Source organism: Culex quinquefasciatus, chromosome 2, assembly GCF_015732765.1.
Source record: "Culex quinquefasciatus strain JHB chromosome 2, VPISU_Cqui_1.0_pri_paternal, whole genome shotgun sequence".
In the NCBI taxonomy this organism is placed as follows: domain Eukaryota; kingdom Metazoa; phylum Arthropoda; class Insecta; order Diptera; family Culicidae; genus Culex; species Culex quinquefasciatus.
The window spans coordinates 170,679,111-170,693,361 of NC_051862.1; the positions used below are offsets into that span (position 1 = coordinate 170,679,111).

General features: G+C 35.7%; 1 protein-coding gene across 1 annotated transcript in view; it reads left to right on the plus strand.

Annotated features, from left to right (window-relative positions):
- LOC6041375 (facilitated trehalose transporter Tret1) overlaps positions 1–14,251 on the plus strand; it is a 98,153-nt gene that overhangs the window by 11,849 nt on the left and 72,053 nt on the right. The gene's annotated exons all lie outside the window — the stretch shown is intronic.

Consider the following 14,251-nt stretch of genomic DNA (forward strand, 5'->3'; position numbering starts at 1 on the left):
TTTGTGTCGTCTTTCAAATGCTTATATCTTCCCCCCTATCAAACAATCTTTATGTTTTACCCACCAAACGAAAGAGGAAGTCTTAAAGTACAAGTAGACTACCTCGTAAAGTTGATAAAACTTTGTTAAAGTACTTAAAAGTTAAGACGAAAATAAAAAATCAGACCGGAGTAATCCCGGTCGCTGATTGGTTGAGCGCAACCTTTCCCGAACACATTAATCAGATTCAAGTATCTAGCACTTAGCAAATTTTGCTCTCTGCCACTGCTTCGAAAGTGTCGAGCCGTCACAGCCAAGCGAGGTTATAAAAGAGCGCCGCGCCACCGGTCGAAGCTCAAACAAGTCCGAAGCTTTGCACGAGGAGGATCGAGAAGCAGCAGCAGCACAGCAGAGCCGCCGGGAGGAAGGAGAGAATTGTTCTGGAAAGAGAGGCAGAGCAGGCGCTGGAGGGAAAATTGCCGGCAACTTGGAGCAAACTTGGAGTGTCATCATCGCATGGTTTTATCAACGTCATAGGACGTTAAAATGGCCCTTTTCAGAGCCAATCAGGGTTGCCAGGTTGCCAGATAAATCTGGGAATGCCAGATTTTTCAAGTGTCAGCCAGAATAAAGATTCATCCTTCTCTGTGCCAGATATTGACAGATTTTGCCAGATTTTTTACTTTTCTGAGAATTTTGAACAATTTTTTGATTAGAATGAACGAATTGAATTGAAAATAAACAAAAATAGCTTGTGTATTTCTTAAAGAAAATATAAATTCGACATTTTTAGGTCATAACATCAGTTAAACTATCTGAATTTTACAAATGATTGAATTCATACATATCTTTCCTCCCCTTCACCATGCAGAATTGTTATATTTTCATCTGCCAGATTTTCCCAGATTTTTATTCGATACTTTGCCAGATTTTTCATATTTTGACCTGGTTACCCTGGAGCCAATTCACACGAAAGAGTATTCTTCAAAAATCTGGTTGGGTACGGTAGTGAGTGTTTGTGTGTGCGGAAGGGAAATCGAGAGGCAAGTTTGGTGCTTGAAAGAGCACCGAATTACGCATACACACAAACGCGGGCTGGAGCGCTTCATTTGTGTGCATCTGGTTTCTGCAGTGCAGCTACCTGTCGCCCTACACGAGTTTGCTCACACCTAGTGGCCACAATTCGGAGGGGCCCGAGTCCCCGGGGGTGTTCCGATGAGGGAAAATTTTCCGAACCATAAGAGTTGGGGCAATATGGGTATCAAACTTTATGGTTTTTGATACTGGACATGAAATTTGACATTTCGGCAGTAGTGGCAACTATCCGGTGTGGCCGGAGGCCCCGCGGATGTTCCGATGGGGGACATTTGCCGAACCATAAGAGTTAGGGCAATATGGGTATCAAACTTTATGGTTTTTGATGCTGGACATGAAATTTGACATTTCGGCAGTAGTGGCCACAATCCGGAGTAGCCGGAGGCCCCGCGGATGTTCCGATGGGGGACATTTGCCGAACCATAAGAGTTGGGGCAATATGGGTATCAAACTTTATGGTTTTGATACTGGACATGAAATTTGACATTTCGGCAGTAGTGGCAACTATCCGGTGTGGCCGGAGGCCCCGCGGATGTTCCGATGGGGGACATTTGCCGAACCATACGAGTTAGGGCAATATGGGTATCAAACTTTATGGTTTTTGATGCTGGACATGAAATTTGACATTTCGGCAGTAGTGGCCACAATCCGGAGTAGCCGGAGGCCCCGCGGATGTTCCGATGGGGGACATTTGCCGAACCATAAGAGTTGGGGCAATATGGGTATCAAACTTTATGGTTTTTGATACTGGACATGAAATTTGACATATCGGCAGTAGTGGCCACTATGCGAAGTGGCCGAAGGCCCCGCGGATGTTCCGAAGGGGGACATTTGCCGAACCATAAAAGTTGGGGCAATATGGGTACCAAACTTTATGGTTTTTGATACTGGACATGAAATTTGACATATCGGCAGTAGTGGCCACTATGTGAAGTGGCCGAAGGCCCCGCGGATGTTCCGAAGGGGGACATTTGCCGAACCATAAAAGTTGGGGCAATATGGGTATCAAACTTTATGGTTTTTGATACTGGACATGATATTTGACATTTCGGCAGTAGTGGCCACTATGCGAAGTGGCCGAAGGCCCCGCGGATGTTCCGAAGGGGGACATTTGCCGAACCATAAAAGTTGGGGCAATATGGGTATCAAACTTTATGGTTTTTGATACTGGACATGAAATTTGACAAATCGGCAGTAGTGGCCACTATGCGAAGTGGCCGAAGGCCCCGCGGATGTTCCGAAGGGGGACATTTGCCGAACCATAAAAGTTGGGGCAATATGGGTATCAAACTTTATGGTTTTTGATACTGGACATGAAATTTGACAAATCGGCAGTAGTGGCCACTATGCGAAGTGGCCGAAGGCCCCGCGGATGTTCCGATGGGGGACATTTGCCGAACCATAAGAGTTAGGGCAATATGGGTATCAAACTTTATGGTTTTTGATACTGGACATGAAATTTGACAAATCGGCAGTAGTGGCCACTATGCGAAGTGGCCGAAGGCCCCGCGGATGTTCCGAAGGGGGACATTTGCCGAACCATAAAAGTTGGGGCAATATGGGTATCAAACTTTATGGTTTTTGATACTGGACATGAAATTTGACAAATCGGCAGTAGTGGCCACTATGCGAAGTGGCCGAAGGCCCCGCGGATGTTCCGATGGGGGACATTTGCCGAACCATAAGAGTTAGGGCAATATGGGTATCAAACTTTATGGTTTTTGATACTGGACATGAAATTTGACAAATCGGCAGTAGTGGCCACTATGCGAAGTGGCCGAAGGCCCCGCGGATGTTCCGAAGGGGGACATTTGCCGAACCATAAAAGTTGGGGCAATATGGGTATCAAACTTTATGGTTTTTGATACTGGACATGAAATTTGACAAATCGGCAGTAGTGGCCACTATGCGAAGTGGCCGAAGGCCCCGCGGATGTTCCGATGGGGGACATTTGCCGAACCATAAGAGTTAGGGCAATATGGGTATCAAACTTTATGGTTTTTGATACTGGACATGAAATTTGACATTTCGGCAGTAGTGGCAACTATCCGGAGTGGCCGGAGGCCCCGCGGATGTTCCGATGGGGGACATTTGCCGAACCATAAGAGTTAGGGCAATATGGGTATCAAACTTTATGGTTTTGTTTTTGATACTGGACATGAAATTTGACATTTCGGCAGTAGTGGCCACTATGCGAAGTGGCCGAAGGCCCCGCGGATGTTCCGAAGGGGGACATTTGCCGAACCATAAAAGTTGGGGCAATATGGGTATCAAACTTTATGGTTTTGATACTGGACATGAAATTTGACATTTCGGCAGTAGTGGCCACTATGCGAAGTGGCCGAAGGCCCGCGGATGTTCCGAAGGGGGACATTTGCCGAACCATAAAAGTTGGGGCAATATGGGTATCAAACTTTAGATGGTTTTTGATACTGGACATGAAATTTGACATTTCGGCAGTAGTGGCAACTATCCGGAGTGGCCGGAGGCCCCGCGGATGTTCCGATGGGGACATTTGCCGAACCATAAGAGTTAGGGCAATATGGGTATCAAACTTTATGGTTTTGTTTTTGATACTGGACATGAAATTTGACATTTCGGCAGTAGTGGCCACTATGCGAAGTGGCCGAAGGCCCCGCGGATGTTCCGAAGGGGGACATTTGCCGAACCATAAAAGTTGGGGCAATATGGGTATCAAACTTTATGGTTTTTGATACTGGACATGAAATTTGACAAATCGGCAGTAGTGGCCACTATGCGAAGTGGCCGAAGGCCCCGCGGATGTTCCGATGGGGGACATTTGCCGAACCATAAGAGTTAGGGCAATATGGGTATCAAACTTTATGGTTTTTGATACTGGACATGAAATTTGACAAATCGGCAGTAGTGGCCACTATGCGAAGTGGCCGAAGGCCCCGCGGATGTTCCGAAGGGGGACATTTGCCGAACCATAAGAGTTGGGGCAATATGGGTATCAAACTTTATGGTTTTTGATACTGGACATGAAATTTGACATTTCGGCAGTAGTGGCAACTATCCGGAGTGGCCGGAGGCCCCGCGGATGTTCCGATGGGGGACATTTGCCGAACCATAAGAGTTAGGGCAATATGGGTATCAAACTTTATGGTTTTGTTTTTGATACTGGACATGAAATTTGACATTTCGGCAGTAGTGGCCACTATGCGAAGTGGCCGAAGGCCCCGCGGATGTTCCGAAGGGGGACATTTGCCGAACCATAAAAGTTGGGGCAATATGGGTATCAAACTTTATGGTTTTTGATACTGGACATGAAATTTGACATTTCGGCAGTAGTGGCAACTATCCGGAGTGGCCGGAGGCCCCGCGGATGTTCCGATGGGGGACATTTGCCGAACCATAAGAGTTAGGGCAATATGGGTATCAAACTTTATGGTTTTGTTTTTGATACTGGACATGAAATTTGACATTTCGGCAGTAGTGGCCACTATGCGAAGTGGCCGAAGGCCCCGCGGATGTTCCGAAGGGGGACATTTGCCGAACCATAAAAGTTGGGGCAATATGGGTATCAAACTTTATGGTTTTTGATACTGGACATGAAATTTGACAAATCGGCAGTAGTGGCCACTATGCGAAGTGGCCGAAGGCCCCGCGGATGTTCCGATGGGGGACATTTGCCGAACCATAAGAGTTAGGGCAATATGGGTATCAAACTTTATGGTTTTTGATACTGGACATGAAATTTGACATTTCGGCAGTAGTGGCAACTATCCGGAGTGGCCGGAGGCCCCGCGGATGTTCCGATGGGGGACATTTGCCGAACCATAAGAGTTAGGGCAATATGGGTATCAAACTTTATGGTTTTGTTTTTGATACTGGACATGAAATTTGACATTTCGGCAGTAGTGGCCACTATGCGAAGTGGCCGAAGGCCCCGCGGATGTTCCGAAGGGGGACATTTGCCGAACCATAAAAGTTGGGGCAATATGGGTATCAAACTTTATGGTTTTGATACTGGACATGAAATTTGACAAATCGGCAGTAGTGGCCACTATGCGAAGTGGCCGAAGGCCCCGCGGATGTTCCGATGGGGACATTTGCCGAACCATAAGAGTTAGGGCAATATGGGTATCAAACTTTATGGTTTTGATACTGGACATGAAATTTGACAAATCGGCAGTAGTGGCCACTATGCGAAGTGGCCGAAGGCCCCGCGGATGTTCCGAAGGGGGACATTTGCCGAACCATAAGAGTTGGGGCAATATGGGTATCAAACTTTATGGTTTTTGATACTGGACATGAAATTTGACATTTCGGCAGTAGTGGCAACTATCCGGAGTAGCCGGAGGCCCCGCGGATGTTCCGATGGGGGACATTTGCCGAACCATAAGAGTTAGGGCAATATGGGTATCAAACTTTATGGTTTTTGATACTGGACATGAAATTTGACAAATCGGCAGTAGTGGCCACTATGCGAAGTGGCCGAAGGCCCCGCGGATGTTCCGATGGGGGACATTTGCCGAACCATAAGAGTTAGGGCAATATGGGTATCAAACTTTATGGTTTTTGATACTGGACATGAAATTTGACAAATCGGCAGTAGTGGCCACTATGCGAAGTGGCCGAAGGCCCCGCGGATGTTCCGAAGGGGGACATTTGCCGAACCATAAGAGTTGGGGCAATATGGGTATCAAACTTTATGGTTTTTGATACTGGACATGAAATTTGACATTTCGGCAGTAGTGGCCACAATCCGGAGTAGCCGGAGGCCCCGCGGATGTTCCGATGGGGGACATTTGCCGAACCATAAGAGTTAGGGCAATATGGGTATCAAACTTTATGGTTTTGTTTTTGATACTGGACATGAAATTTGACATTTCGGCAGTAGTGGCCACTATGCGAAGTGGCCGAAGGCCCCGGATGTTCCGAAGGGGACATTTGCCGAACCATAAAAGTTGGGGCAATATGGGTATCAAACTTTATGGTTTTTGATACTGGACATGAAATTTGACATTTCGGCAGTAGTGGCCACAATCCGGAGTGGCCGGAGGCCCCGCGGATGTTCCGATGGCGGACATTTGCCGAACCATAAGAGTTGCGGCAATATGGGTATTAAACTTTATGGTTTCCGATACTGGACATGAAAAATTGCATTTGGCCATTATCTAAAACTAAGCAGTAAAAATAAATTGAAGTAATAAATAGATTGCTGCGAAGCATTTTTTTGTGCCGCTGCGAAAATCTGTTTCTGGAAATTTAAAAAAAAACTATTTTGTAATCAATTAGAACCCTGAAAAGGGCAGTTTTAATGTTTGCTGTTAAAATTTACTTTCCTGCCGCCGATTGCTTGCAACAGCCTTGCAAAAACATTTCAGCATCTTGGTAACTTTCGAGTGGTGAGTGAAAGTCGATTGATTTCACCTTGAATTCTATTTTAGCTCCACTTGCAATTTCCGTCCCCTCAGTTTGATAGGACGTAATTATATGGGAATCATGGAGAAATTTGGACCGGACATTCTAATCGAAAATTTCAACAATCATCTTGCAAAGTTCTTTGTCATACTGGTCATGTGTAACATAACCACCTGCACCTTTTTATGCAAGGCCTCATACAATTTATGATCACATTTTTATAACAGAGCAGTTCTCTAGGATTTTGGTCATTCGATTTTTTTTGTATTTTTTAATCCGACTGAAACTTTTTTGGTGCCTTCGGTATGCCCAAAGAAGCCATTTTGCATCATTAGTTTGTCCATATAATTTTCCATACAAATTTGGCAGCTGTCCATACAAAAATGATGTATGAAAATTCAAAAATCTGTATCTTTTGAAGGAATTTTTGATCGATTTGGTGTCTTCGGCAAAGTTGTAGGTATGGATACGGACTACACTGGAAAAAATAATACACGGTAAAAAAATTTGGTGATTTTTTATTTAACTTTATCACTAAAACTTGATTTACAAAAAACACTATTTTTAATTTTTTTATTTTTGATATGTTTTAGAGAACATAAAATGCCAACTTTTCAGAAATTTCCAGGTTGTGCAAAAAATCATTGACCGAGTTATGAATTTTTTAATCAATACTGATTTTTTTTAAAAATCGAAATTTTGGTCGTAAAAATTTTTCAACTTCATTTTTCGATGTAAAATCAAATTTGCAATAAAAAAGTACATTAGTGAAATTTTGATAGAGTGCACCGTTTTCAAGTTATAGCCATATTTAAGTGACTTTTTTGAAAGTAGTCGCAGTTTTTCATTTTTTAAAATTAGTGCACATGTTTGCCCAGTTTTAAAAAAAATATTTTTGAAAAGCTGAGAAAATTCTCTATATTTTGCTTATTCAGACTTTGTTGATACGACCTTTAGTTGCTGAGATATTGCAATGCAAAGGTTTAAAAACAGGAAAATTGATGTTTTTTAAGTTTCACCCAAACAACCCACCATTTTTTATCGTCAATATCTCAGCAACTAATGGTCTGATTTTCAATGTTGATACATGAAACAATTGTGATCTTCTCGAAAAAAATATTTTCAAAATTTTCAAATCAAGACTAACATTTTAAAAGGGCGTAATATTGAATGTTTGGCCTTTTTGAAATGTTAGTCTTGATTTGAAAATTCCGAAAATATTTTTTTCAAAAAGATCGGAAAATTTCACAAATGTTTCATATATTAACATTGAAAATCGGACCATTAGTTGCTGAGATATTGACGATAAAAAATGGTGGGTTGTTTGGGTGAAACTTAAAAAACATCAATTTTCCTGTTTTTAAACCTTTGCATTGCAATATCTCAGCAACTAAAGGTCGTATCAACAAAGTCTGAATAAGCAAAATATAGAGAATTTTCTCAGCTTTTCAAAAATATTTTTTTTAAAACTGGGCAAACATGTGCACTAATTTTAAAAAATGAAAAACTGCGACTATTTTCAAAAAAGCCACTTAAATATGGCTATAACTTGTAAACGGTGCACTCTATCAAAATTTCACTAAAGTACTTTTTTATTGCAAATTTGATTTTACATCGAAAAATGTAGTTGAAAAATTTTTACGACCAAAATTTCGATTTTTTGAAAAAATCAGTATTGATTAAAATTCATAACTCGGTCAATGATTTTTGGAATTTCTGAAAAGTTGGCATTTTATGTTCTCTAAAACATATCAAAAAATAAAAAATTAAAAATAGTGTTTTTGTAAATCAAGTTTTAGTGATAAAGTTAAATAAAAAAACCAAATTTTACCGTGTATTATTTTTTCCAGTGTAGTCCATATACAACTTTGCCGAAGACACGATCAAAATTCCTGATACAGATTTTTGAATTTTCATACATCATTTTGTATGGACAGCTGCCAAATTTGTATGGAAAATTATATGGACAAACTAATGATGCAAAATGGCTTCTTTGGGCATACCGAAGGCACCAAAAAAGTTTCAGTCGGATTAAAAAATACAAAAATTAAAATTGAAGAAAAAAGACCGATTTCGTAGAGAATTGCTCAACAGTCTTAATCATTACTTACAACTTTGCCGAAGATACCAAATCGATCAGAAAATTTCTTTACAAGACACAGATTTTTGAATATTCACAGATCTATTTTGTATTGCTGTACCGCACAATGTGTTACTTTTACTTTAAAAAAATGGAATTTTTGTGTTAGAGTTTAGGGTGATTTATGTTATGATACTGGAAACAATCATTTTTGGAAAAAATGATTTTTGAAAAAAGATATCATAAAGCTTTGTGAAACAAAATTCGAAACATGATTTTCCGATGCAAAATCAAATTTGCAATCGAAAATGACTCTATACATTTTTTGAATAAATGCACGAGTTTTACTATACCAACAAAAACAAAAAAAAAAATTTTGGATTGATTCGGCATCTGAAAATTATGTTTTATTCTCAGCTTTTCAAAAATATTATTTGCATGGATGATATTTCTTCATAAAGTATTTTTTTTAAATAAAAATTCGGCAAACCTCAAACTTTGGAGGAAATTCCTTCTGAGGATTCATATTTTCGAACATTTTGCATGCCCTTTCAGTATGACCAGTCCAAATTTTTTTTGAATGTAAAAACTACTGATGCAATGTGACTTATTTTGATATGGACAAAGTTTCATCCAAATAAAAAAAAGAGAAGTCGATTTGCGAAAACGAGAAATTGTGGTATTGTAATAATAATTGTAATTGTAATTGTAATTGTAATTGTAATTGTAATTGTAATTGTAATTGTAATTGTAATTGTAATTGTAATTGTAATTGTAATTGTAATTGTAATTGTAATTGTAATTGTAATTGTAATTGTAATTGTAATTGTAATTGTAATTGTAATTGTAATTGTAATTGTAATTGTAATTGTAATTGTAATTGTAATTGTAATTGTAATTGTAATTGTAATTGTAATTGTAATTGTAATTGTAATTGTAATTGTAATTGTAATTGTAATTGTAATTGTAATTGTAATTGTAATTGTAATTGTAATTGTAATTGTAATTGTAATTGTAATTGTAATTGTAATTGTAATTGTAATTGTAATTGTAATTGTAATTGTAATTGTAATTGTAATTGTAATTGTAATTGTAATTGTAATTGTAATTGTAATTGTAATTGTAATTGTAATTGTAATTGTAATTGTAATTGTAATTGTAATTGTAATTGTAATTGTAATTGTAATTGTAATTGTAATTGTAATTGTAATTGTAATTGTAATTGTAATTGTAATTGTAATTGTAATTGTAATTGTAATTGTAATTGTAATTGTAATTGTAATTGTAATTGTAATTGTAATTGTAATTGTAATTGTAATTGTAATTGTAATTGTAATTGTAATTGTAATTGTAATTGTAATTGTAATTGTAATTGTAATTGTAATTGTAATTGTAATTGTAATTGTAATTGTAATTGTAATTGTAATTGTAATTGTAATTGTAATTGTAATTGTAATTGTAATTGTAATTGTAATTGTAATTGTAATTGTAATTGTAATTGTAATTGTAATTGTAATTGTAATTGTAATTGTAATTGTAATTGTAATTGTAATTGTAATTGTAATTGTAATTGTAATTGTAATTGTAATTGTAATTGTAATTGTAATTGTAATTGTAATTGTAATTGTAATTGTAATTGTAATTGTAATTGTAATTGTAATTGTAATTGTAATTGTAATTGTAATTGTAATTGTAATTGTAATTGTAATTGTAATTGTAATTGTAATTGTAATTGTAATTGTAATTGTAATTGTAATTGTAATTGTAATTGTAATTGTAATTGTAATTGTAATTGTAATTGTAATTGTAATTGTAATTGTAATTGTAATTGTAATTGTAATTGTAATTGTAATTGTAATTGTAATTGTAATTGTAATTGTAATTGTAATTGTAATTGTAATTGTAATTGTAATTGTAATTGTAATTGTAATTGTAATTGTAATTGTAATTGTAATTGTAATTGTAATTGTAATTGTAATTGTAATTGTAATTGTAATTGTAATTGTAATTGTAATTGTAATTGTAATTGTAATTGTAATTGTAATTGTAATTGTAATTGTAATTGTAATTGTAATTGTAATTGTAATTGTAATTGTAATTGTAATTGTAATTGTAATTGTAATTGTAATTGTAATTGTAATTGTAATTGTAATTGTAATTGTAATTGTAATTGTAATTGTAATTGTAATTGTAATTGTAATTGTAATTGTAATTGTAATTGTAATTGTAATTGTAATTGTAATTGTAATTGTAATTGTAATTGTAATTGTAATTGTAATTGTAATTGTAATTGTAATTGTAATTGTAATTGTAGTTGTAATTGTAATTGTAATTGTAATTGTAATTGTAATTGTAATTGTAATTGTAATTGTAATTGTAATTGTAATTGTAATTGTAATTGTAATTGTAGTTGTAATTGTAATTGTAATTGTAATTGTAATTGTAATTGTAATTGTAATTGTAATTGTAATTGTAATTGTAATTGTAATTGTAATTGGATCTCTCGAAAACTTTGCAACAACTCATTTGCCATGGAAAATTACATCGCATCAATTAATTCAGGTCACAATCACGACTCCCTGTAGAGACGACTCCGTTGACTGCACAAAGCAAGGACACTCCAGACGACCGACGACGAAACTAGTTCATCTCTCGGTCCAGCAAGTCCTGTCCTACACTGCAAGTTGGTCAACCGATACATAACGAGCAGCCAAGACTTGTCCATCGGCGCGCAAGGATCATGTCCTGCTGCGAGCTTTATGACCACCAACTCTCCCAAGACCTGTCTGCCGCAGATTTCAGTGTGCGTGACTGTGTTCAAACCCATTATCAGCTGCAGGCTGGACGGTTGGGCATCGGCCCAAGGGTTGGAATATTGCTGACGCATACAAATACCAAATAATAACGAGATGATTATTCCAGCCGGTATGTCTGTCTCTGTCTCTTTTTGTCGTGGTCGTGGTGAATGTCTCGGATGTTTTGTGAATTGCGGCGGCTGCTGCCGCTGCAGTGTTATCAAAAACAGCAAAAACAAGATTCCATCGAAACAGGTCGTTGAAGGAGAGCACATCTTATGATAAAAAACTTTTGTCGATTTTATTTGAAGAAATTCAAATCTAACAATTGGGCTTTTAAAGTATACAGGATAATTTCGTTTTTCAGAAGCTGTAACTGAGCAACCGCCAGTGAAACCTGTAACGTGTTTTGAACAAATTGAATCGTTAGATTTTTTTTTCTATTTTTGACAATAAAACGGCTTTTATCAAGATTTTTTTTTGTCTGAAACAGTTTTTCAAAGCATAAGATTATTTTTTTTTATTTGTATCAGTATATTCTCAGAAATTTGCTTTCCAATCATCAGGCCGATACAGATATTTTTCGTTGTCATCCCTCCACAACGCAATTTCCAATCTGCTCAATCAAAGGGCAGTTTTTTTTACAAAAACTTCGAAATTTTAAGAGGAATTGATATGCAATCATCCTAAAATTATTTAAAACCCATTTTAAGCATTTTTGGTGAAATTTTGATGCACAGTATCACTAAGAAAATAAATTAAAAGTGTTGTTTCATTAAAACTTTTTTTTTTGAAAACTTAAGATTGTAAGACAATTGTACAGGTAATGTTGAACGTATGGTTTTAAATATTTTTTTTTATAAATATTTTTAAGTCTTTTTTTGACTTTAGTTAGTGTCAAGGAACATAACATTCTTGACCTTCATATTTCAATGGCTTACTACTCATTTCAAAAAATCTTGGTAATATTACATTTAAGCATCACTACATCTTTTATGCCAGATTTTTTTTTGAAATTTTTCCTCTTAAACTGTTTAAATTTGCCAGTATTCTGTTGTAATGCTACTTTTTTTAGTCTAAATTAAGGATAGGTTAAATTTTTCCAATTAATACACCTTCTAAATTTACACGTTTTTACCTTATATTTGGAATAAAATTGTTTGAATGAATCTTTTTTTTTTATCAAGGCATACAGTTTTTTTTTCAAAGTTTTTTATCACTAGACGAAAAAAAAAACATAATAAAATTAAATAAATGTTTTGAAAAAAGTGATAAAAAAGAAAGGTTTATAAAATACATTAAAAAACCTTAAGGAGTAATCATAATTTCTCTGAAATTTTAAAAATAAAAATTACCAAAAACACTTAATAATCATCCAAATATATTTCAATTTTTTTTTTATTAGAATTCTGTATTATTCTAAATTAATTATGTTCAGAATCAGTTTTTTTGTTAAAAATTTACATCAGAAAACAAAATTGCCTATTTCGTAAACATGTGAAATATATTTTCAAAAAACATGGATTGTTTGCTACAACTTTAAAGAATAATCCTTAATTTAAATTTATTAAAACAGACATTTTTAAAGAATGAGTAAGCAACGTTGCCAAAAAAATCACTTTGAATAAAAATTAAAATTTTGCTCGATGAAAGCATTTACAAATGCTAGCAAATTCATCCAAAAATCTAAAAAAGAGTTCGTTGCATCGTTGCATTTTTATTTCTTATATTTTCTTTTGGTTTGAAATCTTTTTTTTAAATATCCAATAACTTAAAAATTATTTATACAGCCATTCCACGTCAAACAGGAAGTCTCCAAATCAAAAGTGCTCCGATTTGGCTCAAATTTGGAGTGGGGGTTCCTTGGCCCAAATAATTAGACCCGTATTTTTTTGTTTGGCGATTTGGGTGGTCCTATCCCAAATAGGGTGGTCCAAAAAATTGCATTTTTCGTCGATTTTCAGAGTCGATTTCAGAGAGGACCACCCTAATCGCCAAACAAAAAAATACGGGTCTAATTATTTGGGCCAAGGAACCCCCACTCCAAATTTGAGCCAAATCGGAGCACTTTTGATTTGGAGACTTCCTGTTTGACGTGGAATGGCTGTATACACAGTTAAAAAATCGTAATAATATAAATCATCTGGGAATGAGTGAATTCTTTATGTCAGAAAAAAATGAAATTTTACCTCCAAAAATATTTAAATCTACCACTATTTAATTGTTTTGGCATTTTTCTGTCAAAATTGAAATGGCATCATTAAAGAGGTAATATTACACCTACAAATGTTGCACTTTTCAAATTTACACAATATTAAGGAACTGCAAAATTCTATAAGGTTGTATAAGAATTACGAAATTGTTTTAAATTTAATTGAATGAATATCAAAGCGAATATTTTTCAAGAAATCAGGATGCAACAATATACATTTTTTATCTAAAAGTTTTTCGTAAAAAAAATTATCTAACTTAAGTTTCTATATAACATATGATTGTAAAACAACAGCAATCAGGAAGAACTTAAACCTGATAAATAATTTTATTTAATTTATATAAAAATAAATCAACTATTTTTTTTCATTTCTTTGTTTTTCTTGTTTTGGAATTAAAGTGTATGTATCTTATTAATTTTTTATCCTTATTCCTTATTAAAATGTTTTTTTTTTTCAACATTTATTGAACATTTTTTCCGGCCCGTGCTTCAGATAAATCAGATCAGGTCAAAAGGTTGAGCAATCCTGATTTACAACATCATACATTTTATTCATAGTTTTTGTTCTTCGGTTTTGGTCAAGTTGGAGGGGTTCACAACTACGAAAAACCTTATTTTAAATAGTAAGCCTTAATTTTCAATTTGATTGAAAAGATGTAGATGGTTATGTTATAGACATGCTCAGTATTACAACAAACATTA